This window comes from Ixodes scapularis, unplaced genomic scaffold, assembly GCF_016920785.2.
Source record: "Ixodes scapularis isolate PalLabHiFi unplaced genomic scaffold, ASM1692078v2 PGA_scaffold0__279_contigs__length_252992795, whole genome shotgun sequence".
In the NCBI taxonomy this organism is placed as follows: domain Eukaryota; kingdom Metazoa; phylum Arthropoda; class Arachnida; order Ixodida; family Ixodidae; genus Ixodes; species Ixodes scapularis.
In genome coordinates, this window is record NW_024609835.1 from 47,449,819 (window position 1) to 47,460,488 (window position 10,670).

Consider the following 10,670-nt stretch of genomic DNA (forward strand, 5'->3'; position numbering starts at 1 on the left):
GTGGCGCATTCATCATCACATTTTTCATGATTCTGATGAGCGGAGTGTTGTATGCTCGGGTATGAATTGGAATGGACGCTTGTTTAGGTCTTCGGAAGATTCGTGTTTCCTTGATACGAAGGCTCACCGACGCCGACAGATACGGGGAACTCGGGAGCGGTAAGAGGGGTCTAATATGGTAAGAGGCATTCGATGGGATGAGGAAAAGGGTGAACGCCGTCAAGACGTCCTGAGCTAAAAAGCCACCGTCACGCCGCACGAACACAAAGCCAGTGCCCACGAGCGAGGCATCTGCCGCCAAGCGCACCCTTCAGGTAGCTCCAAACCCTACCGCAACCTGACAGTCCAGCTCTCCTAATTTATTGCTCCGACATCCCGGCTCAGAACCTCTCTCCCTTATGCCTTTTGAGGCGAACGGGTGACGGCCCCACACGATCGCTGCGGTCTCGGCCAGCGCCGACATTCTTGCTCTACGCGCCCCCTGCACGTCACCGCAGAAGACGCTTTGCTGGCCATTTTCAGCCCTTTCTTTCTCGGCAGATCTCCCCGCACAGATCGTCCTTCACGAGCCACATCCAGGCACCCTTCGTTCAAAAAGCTATTTTTCAAACGCCGGACCGACAAGACTAAAAGGCACTGGAGACGCGCGGATGACACGGGCTGCGTACAGGAGGAAAAGAAGGGGCCAGGTGGTCGTCCGTGCTAGTTCCTGTTGCCGTTTTTCTTCCTCAGTCGTCTCCAGTGTTCCCTGATGGGTTTATGACGCCCCGCGCTCATTGTCTTGCGACCCACGCTCGTCGTCGGAACCATTACCGTAGAGGGGACTCGCCGCATGCTCTCTGGGCGCCGCTCGAGACGATAGGGGCCCCTCGGTGTCTTGGATCCGGCTGCAACAAAGACCCCCACATTCGTCCCGCCATTTAGCGACCCATTTGGGAGCCAAAGGCGGTTCTCAATGGAACCCCTGGGAGTCCCCCTCCCCCCAGTTCCCAGGACGAGCACCTAGGGACGACCAAGAAGGAGAGACCCAAGGGTTGCTGCGTGCCTAATTGCGGAAAGAGGAAGCTCAAGGAGACAGGTCACAAAGGGACCCTCGACCCCGCACCCTCGGTGACGCCGGTGCCGGCGCCTACGGACACAAACTGGAAACTGCATGCTGACGTGCCGCGCTCTTGCTCAGTGTGAGTGTCAGTGTGTGCCCGGGCAACCGTGAGCCGTCAGGCTCTCGCGCAGTGAAGGTAGAGAGTGTGTATAAGCTATATCTGGCCTCAGTGTGGACGGTTGGCGGTGTAAGGAACTGCGTACCGTAGCTGGCATCAAGATTTGTGTTCAAGGTAAGGCGCATTATCCTCGTGTTTCCTGAGAGAGTCGCCGTTGAGAGACGGAAAATGAAACATTTTCGTTGATCGTTCCTAGCCAAGAGTACTTTGAGAATGTGAAAAAGGCGCGAGTGTAAAGTCAAATGTTTGTTCCTAGTGTATCCGTGGCTTGGTGTTCATCATCGCGAAGGAATCGATGCGCCGATCCGCTCTATTTATGAATGTTTCGCGCACCTGAATGTACAGACTACCTCTCGCTTGCGAAGAAGCGTGTTCATAAAAATCAAAAGGCACTTATTCCGTTTTCGTTTCTTGACTTGACCCAACAATCCCGAGTTACTCTTACGAGTTTTCGCAGCTTTGGATTAGGGAAAAGGTCAAATATTATCACAAGCAGTAAGTCCGTAAGAACGACAACAGAGGTATAAACGCCACTGCCGCATATAGTGCGTTGCTGTCGAACTGCTCAAAGTTTCCATTTGATAGAAAATAACCAATAAACTCCGGTCTGTTTGTCTCAAACCCAATGTTTGTATTTAGTCCGCGGTAGCCACTGACATGAAAATCTCGCATAAATGTGTTTGATAAATACGTCTTGTTTGATAGAAACCTTAAAGTACTGAGAAATTAGGTCTTAATTTGAAAACATTATTTCGGCGATTCAAAAGACTTAGCCACGCAATGCCCTTGGCAGTTGGTAGGGCTAGAGAAGAGGACAGCACGAAATGTATACAATAAAGTATGTGTGCCCCCCCCCCCCCCCCCCTTCAAGAAAAAGTTTAATAACAAAGAATGATTGCTCTTCGATCTACACTACAAATTAAAATGAAGATTTGTCAGGGCAATCATAGTCGAACCATGAAGCCTGTTATTTTATAAATATTTCGGTGTCATAATTTGCATAACATTGTAAAAAGCCAAGTGTATTTTCAATTCAACTCCTTATATCACACATATAGAAGCTATGCATTTGCAGATTAATATAGCAGTGCTTTTTTTTTATTTTCATAAATCTAGGTATAATATTTGAATGAACTAGCATTTAAAGTATTACTCTGAACAATTTTTTTTTAAATTACAGCGAGGAATGATTTTGTCCGGCCAGGAACTGAGGGAGAGGAGGAGGCGAGAGCGCGCGGGGACGTAACAACGCTGAGCTTTGATTGGAAGAATTAGTGGGTAGACCTAAATCTAGCTGCACCTGTCTCTACTGTACTCGTAGAACGAGTTAGAACCCGAAACGCCGGCGTCCGGTGTTTGGCTCTCACATTCCAACGCGTTCGACGAGCGCAGTGAAGAAAAAGGCAGCTAGCTCTAGGTCTCCCCACGAATCAATCCAACCAGAGCTCGGCCTTCTGACGTCCTCGAGCGTCCTCGTTTCCTCCCCCCCTCCGTTTCTGCCCGCATATAGATGCACCACGTAATACGCTGAATAAGGAAAGTTTTATTTCTCCCTTATGACTGTGTCAACAACTCCGGTACCCCAACGCTTTTCTTCGGACGATATATATATTTGAATTCACAAAGCGACACGTCACAAATGAGAAACACAAATCCAGCAAATTTCGAAGGAAAGCCCCCTTCCTTAGAGCCACTATGCACGGCGTCGTTGTCATTCGTTATTTATAACCGAGGAAGAATAATTTTATTACAATCTTATTCCACAAACAAGCCCATCATCCGCCATTGTTCAGGGTAAATTTTATCGTGCAACACTTAATAATGGCAATGTGCTGGTATTTAGTAATTATTTTCAGCCGAACAATCAACACGGGTATCACCTGTTTGAATGCTGAACCCACTAAAGGTGAGTGTAATGAGTGTTTTTAAGCCTGGAGAGCAATCTTGCAAATGCGAAAGTTTTAGTGTGATTCGCTTTGAACATTTTTTTTTCGGCCAGCAAACTGCAGTCATTACCACAGTTTTGATAAACGTCCTCGCTGGAACCGATTATGGTGAGTATGCATATAGTCTATACTGATAAGGAAAAAAGAAAGAAACGCCGCGTTTTTCTAAAACTGTAACCTAAGATCTTGGTCAAGGGTCGGAAAACCACTTGTATACACTGTCGACTGATATGCACTCCCTGAGCCTCGACTTATATGCACAATCAGTCGATGCTTAGGGAGAGCAAACAATCTAATATTAACGTTTATGTTTCTCGAGTTCCCTATCTGTTGTTGAAAAATGTCAACATTGGTAGGCGCTCCAGAAGTAGCCACAAAAATGTGAGATGTACCTTAAGGTATTCATTATATGAGACTCAATCGGGCTAGATTACTTTTCCAGCTGGCACAGTTTTTTAAACCACTTTCTCTTTTCTGTGATTTAGGGGTTTAGAAAGTTCAAAGAAGCCAAGGTAGAATGAACTTCACCTTCTTCAGCCAGAGGCTAGGTACACTGGCACTAGTTCGCCAAAGAACTGCCAAAGTTAGGCTTCCTTGCTGCTAGTTTGTTTGGCCTCCGGCATCGTTTGGTAACAGGTATCAGATTAAGGCTTCCCTGCTGGTCCTTCGGTTTATACATGCCATATTTGGCTCAAGTCTGGCACTTTGGCAATTATGTGGTGAGACATTACTCGGGCATTAACTAACGCCTTAGAGCAAAACCGTATTAGGGCCAAGTCAGGCCCCTATTGGATTGCCACGTTTCGGCCAAATTAGACGTTGTTCTGGCGTGTCTGGGAATCGCCTTCCCTTTTGCAGCGGGTGATCAAAGAACTTTGGATTCTGGATGCCTCAGCATGTGGTCAATACCGGCCACTACTGACCTGGTTACATTTTTGACACACGGCCCCATTACCGTGTCACTGGTGGGATTGCTAAGCTCATCTGGCTGAACAATTTAACCGGCACCCATTACGGCGACTCCGTTCTCCGCGGGAAATAGCGTCTGGTTACCCCCGCCAGTACACGTGCACAATGCTCCCGTGTCTTGGCACTACTCTAGGGAAGCAAATGACGTAGCACCGTTCTAGCGAAGCGTCTGAGGTTACTGTTATTGCGATCAATGAATCGTTTCTTCCTCCTTAAAATGCCGTTCGAGAATGTTTTCAACCGGAATATTTGTGTTTACTCACTTGTTCAACATGTTGCCTATAGATGATATTAAAATAAAAAAAATGCCGATTCCGCGTTGTTTTTGCAAGTGAACTGATTGGACGGCCCAGGCCACTGCCCACTCTGCTGCACACAGAGTATAGACCATAATTCTTCACCACCATTAAAGAAATATATATAATTTTGCAAGCATTACATTGTCACGTAACATCCCGTTTCAAGACACTGTAACGTCAGAGTGTCACGTAACGCGACAATTTTCCCGCCAAATTTAGTAGAAAATGTTTCCCGCTATATTTAGCGGAAAAAAAGGGTTAACGCGGTGTCGCAGTTTCACGTGACGTCATGGGACGTCGCAATTCCCCGGCTGTTTATATCGTGGAGATTCCTCCGCTAAATTTAGTGAGAAAATGTTTCGACCATATTTGAGAGGGAAATGCTTCGTGCTAAGCCACAGCATCGCGCGATACTGTGATTCTCTGCTAAATATGGTGGGAAGCGAATTTAACAGACCACACTGTGCACTTTACACCCAACCGGGTCTTCTGAGAAACTCCTAAAATAACGGTTATCGCAGCAAAATGCAAGTGTAAAATTGCCGAAAAAATATTCAGAGTGCAGGCGAGCTGGTGTAACTTGAACATGATTGTAAACCTGAGACTGGGTTAGGAAAAGGAAAACACCAAGAAAGACAGAAAAAGAACAGCCAACATCTCAGAGACATTGCCTGTCCTTTTTCTGTCTTCCTTTCCGTTTTCCTTTTCCTATCCCTGTCACAGGTTTACAATCATGTTGTAAAATTGCATGTCAGTATCCCTTTCGTCCACAAAGCTTGGGTAGGGGCTAGCTGGTTGTTCATAATGGGATTTAAATTGCGCTACCAGGAGGAATCAAGCAAAGTATGTTCGTAATCATTTATCTATCCGTTTTTTTTTTCTTTCTGTATTTTAATTTCGACCCAGGTGATTTGCATTCCTACTTTCACACTTTATCTTTGAAAGTGTTTTCCTCTTCTTTGGGATGGAAGGAAATAAACAGTTGACAGTTTTCGCTTCTTGTGTTTATGTCGTTATTCCCTTGTCTCAGTTTTGTCTTGGACCTCCTAGCAGCGCAGTTTAAAATCAATTATCCCTTCCCTGGCGCCTACACGCGGTTCCCATACTTTATGACGTAGGTACGCATCAGTCCTCTCATTAATATCTGGGCACGTCATGTAGTCACGAATCCAAAGGCTCTTTCTGCGTATTTTGTGGGTCATATGTTCAAGTGTGATGAGCATCTCACCTATTTTTATTACTGAGGGAAGGAGTCATGTCGGTAGAGTTTTGATTAAGAAAAAGGGTCGTTCATTTCTGTTTCGTTTATGCAGCCTTTATAGTGTGTTTAGGTCAGTACAAATAGACGCTGGAGAGCGCGAAAAAAAACACGAAGGTGCAAAAGTTTTGACTAGTGAGCTATTCGCTGTAAAAAAATTTAAAGAAACTGCGATACATTTTTTTTTGTATCTCATAGGTATAGTGCTCAAAACAGTTACTGAGAAATAATTATGAAAACTTTTATATGATATATTATTTGAATAATAGCGTTTTGTTTAGACAGTCGAAGAGAGCTATGTGTACTATATCCATAAGCCATTCCTTGAAACTGAAAAGACAAGCAAAATGAAGTCCACGCTTCTGACACTTGATGAATTGTGCGATATACCTTCCAATGTGATAATTAGTTCTCGATTAAAAACGTTTATCTATCTCAGCATCAAACTATCGAATGCAATTATTTGACAGCTGCAGCCCACTCATGCAAAACGTCGCACACGATGTTTCTGAAGGTATGGCAACTCTACTTTATAATACCAGATACATAGTGGTATACTCAGAAAGCATGATTGCGAATCAAATTTAATTTTAAAAAAGATCACTCATAACAATAATACCGAAAAAAAACATTGGTGTGCGAATTATCAACTTAATTATATTCACGATCTAATTGGCTTAGATCGTGGATTCCCTGCGCATATACTAGGCATTCATGATTTCTTAAGCTTCACGGTTGTTGTTATTCCACGCTTTCAATTGTTTGCTTCATTGCGGTGAGACCAGGTTCCATTACCATTAATCCCAAGTTTGCAAAGATTCTGGAGTGTGTTAATATTAGAAGATATAAAAGTCCTGAACTGAACTCTGGACGCGGGCGAACAAAACATGTGAGAGAAGCTGCCACTTGGTACAACTCCGCACTTGCAAAGTCGGGCCCTCTGCAGAAAAAATTGTTGCAGAAGCTGCACTTAATTTTACTAAACCGATAATTTCAACTCATATCAAAAGCAAGAAAATAAGAAGATTACTTAACCCTGTTTTTTTATTCAAAGACGACGTGGGTTAAAATGTTGAAAGTTCAAACTAAGATTTACTTGCCTAAATCATGTGCATTTAATGTTATATCATGCGACCTTATTAATTGCATGTAGCATGAGTTCACACTTCAATAAACTACAAATAACTTGAAAGTCAGAAAAAAAAGTTATTCCATGAAGTAATAGGTAAATAGAATCTTCAACACGTTCCTCATTCTAAAATCAGGAAGCAAATCTATCTCTGCAAAGTGTACATGGTGAGTTTGTCAAGAGGACTTAGAAATATCAAGGGAAGGGCGAAGCTGCTGACAAAAAGCTAAACGACTTAATGACACTCCGTGAATAAAAATCCATAGACTTGGTCTTGGCAAGATAACGTACTAAACGCCGTATCAGAGATGAAAATATATATATACAAAGAAAACTTCATCACGACTTTAATGACGGTTGAGAAATCACCTCTATGAGGACACATCTAAACACAGCCGGGGGTCCTATGTGACCTTTAAGTTGTAATCTTGCCATGATCAATCACCTCGATATGATACGCTGCGTTAGAGCTTGAACGACTCCACGTCCAAAACTTTCTTCTCCGATTATAACTCTGATTATAGTAAAGAAATAGCTCCTCGGTGCATGAAAAAACAAGTGAAACTATATTTAGTTAGTCACCTCTCACACGACCTCAAATTATTTTAGTAGACTGGCATGCGCCCCATTAATACGCGAGAAAAAAACAACAAATCTCTTTTTTTAATCATGATGATGGGGATATAATAATGTTCTGCCAGTCTCAAATGTGTGCGTGGCGAGCAGATAGTAGTCACAGAGAGATCATAATGACTTCTTACGCTCCCAACTCGAATCTACAGAGTAGATAATAAAAATAACCTAAAAATTGGAAGTGACTTTGGTCTCCAAAGTAATGCAACAAACGCAGTATTTAGGAGCGATCGTTTTAGCATGTCTGGAAGATATTAAACAGTCGTTTTAAGTGTTAAGAAGAACCTATATTTCTATGCTTAGGAGAAAAGCGTGTTGGTTTAAGTCTTGGATGAAGAAAGAATAAAACAATTAAAACAGGGACAACACAACCACATCTTTCGACTAGCAAGAGACGAGTAAACTTTCAACAGCGAGCAGCCAACTATACCCAGTAGGAGTAGGGGAGAGATAACCCTACCACCCTGACTTGCACTTCACTTTCCTTCTCTCCCCGTTCTCTCCCCTACTCCTACTGGGTATAGTCGGCTGTTCGCTGTTGAAAGTTTACTCGTCTGTTGCTAGTTGAAAGATGTGGTTGTGTTGTCCCTGTTTTAATTGTTTTATTCTTTCTTCATCCAAGACCATATTTCTACAACTTTTCCCGTCATTATTACTGTGTAAAGTACATTGATGCATAGGTCACATGATGTAAGTTTCTTCACTAAATTTAATTGACCAGGAAAACCAAATTTCAGTGTGTTTCTTGCGGCGTCCATTTACCTGCTAAATTTAACGGAGAAACTGAATTTCTTCATAGTTCATGTGACATCAGGGCACGTAAATTTAATTTTCCCACTAGTTTTAGCGGGGAAACTAAGTTTGTGTCTAGGTCCCATGACACCAGGCCACGTAATGTTAATTTTTACATTAAATTGAGCGAGGGAATCTCAATTGGTGGTTAGGTCATGTGACGTAACGTTACCCCTTAATCTAGAAAGGAAATGCACAGATGAATGGACAAACAATCTTTGGGATAAGAAGTTTGTCAAAAAGTATTTCATGAATTAATAATCAAATAACACCATAAACGATTCACTCAGCTGTCAGGCTTCTCCTTCAACCAAAAGCAATACATCCCCCTGTAATTTATTAATTAATTGATTAACCAGGCTCGTTCATTTTCATCCATAATATTTTTTGGAGTCAAAATTAATCAATTGTTTTGTTTTCGTTGAGTATGTGATAAACAACACAATGTACGATTTCGATTATGAACCAACATTGATGTGTAGTTGAGAACAGTTGAAAGACACTCACAATCACAAATTTTTACTTCAGCCGTATAAGGCAAAAAGGTTCGTTGATACTCTGCGGCATGAGCGATCCCTCCTTTAATTGTTCACAATTGTCCCTGCTGCGCTAAACGAACAATCGAACGGCGTTGAAAAGTCCAGGACTTACAAATCTCGCCCGTACAGTTTATTTAAGGCTAAAACCTGAGCTAAAGTTCACCTACCATACTGGTGTAGTCGTCTACATCTGTGTGGTGAAAGCGTTTAACATTTACATTCTCTGGGTTTGTCAAAATCTTACCACTTAACAGGCTAAAATTTGTTATCACGATTAAAGCATTAATCGATTAATCGGTAGGTTAGTCGATCAGTTGCCCAGCACTAGTGAGAATACAAGACACGCACGAGAATAGCATACATTACTGAGTTGAGACAGGTAAAAGGATAAAAAACCAAGTGCCTTAGTCTAATCCCGTGTAAGTGTTGCAGACTTATCCAGTTGAAAATAAATGAACAATGTGAAAGGCGATAGCATATGATATATTTGCTTCGAAAAGCCAATTTGTAAAGAAAAAAAAATTAACGAACCCTGGTGAAACAATCCAAGGCAAGGAAATTCATTAGGGCTCTGGAATTAATCAATTCACGGACAGATTAAGTGTTTATTAATTAATCGGCGTCATATTTCTAATGTGTTAATTAGTCTAGAACAAGATTTCGCTACTTCTTCTCAGTTAAAACCTGTATGAAGGTTGCACTATATTTAGAGCTTGGTTTCCCTTTGCAAAATATACATTCTTATCGTTGTGCTCAGTTTACAAAGTTGCTGCAGCCCATGGCAAGGTAAAGGAAGGAATAATAAAGCCCAGTACCTCTGTGTTTTGTTTTAGGCCCATTGGCGTATTTTGGATTGCAATAAATATTTCTTATGCAATTACACATACGTCTCACTTTTCAATTATTTCAGAAGTGTTAAACTGGCAACTTGACCTGCGTAAGAATATGCATGCCCTTCATGCCTTCCCCGTCCTTCCTTCTTCCATCAGTTCGTGTCATTGTATATATATATATATATATATATGTAAAAACAAACAATAAAATTAATTGGCCTTTTAAAAAAACGTTTTCCTGGATTGCTTAGGCCATACAAATACTTGCAACTCTGTTTCCTTATTATATGTTATACATATTGAACATTTCGCAGAGTTCATGAATCCTCTCAGCCTAAACATTGGGCTGTTTAACCGACTTGCTATTCCGTTAAAGATCAGCGACTGATTTAGTTGAACTCCTAATCGATTCTGAACAGTCAAATTCGGAGATAAAAGGATGAGACCCAAACGTTCTCAGACGACAGACACTCAGCTTCTAGGAAGACCAGCTATATATATGCACCAAAACAGACGACAAAAGATGGAATATACAATCCTCCAGTTGAAAATAAGTTAGAAGTTTGCAGACTTTCAAAGTAAATACAATTTATAAACCAAACGAGCTGACGCGCGCCCGCATGTTAATTATTTATATAGCTTGTTTGATACTGTGGACCAGATAGTTCAGGGAGAAAAAAAATAAAAGTCAGATATGTATAAAAAATTTAAATAAAATACCGCGCATAGGGCAACTATCATTATTTGTTGCTGCAAGAAATGTCACAATACTATATTTATATTCCACGTTGTTTTTATATTTAAATGGGCCACCATATGTTTGTCTTTTAGCGGTTTTCGTTGTGTTTTCATATGTCTAACGAAAGCACCTGAAAACCCAAATGTTATTCCGCTATTCTGGCGAGGAGGACGACGAGTTTGAATCCATTGGATCTCAGATGAGTATCAGATACCCGTTCCTGTGTTATTTCTAGAAATTAAAGATACTTCATGCAGTGAGCACGCTGACTCTGATATATAAATAATACCTGAAATATTTAAACTTTTTCCGA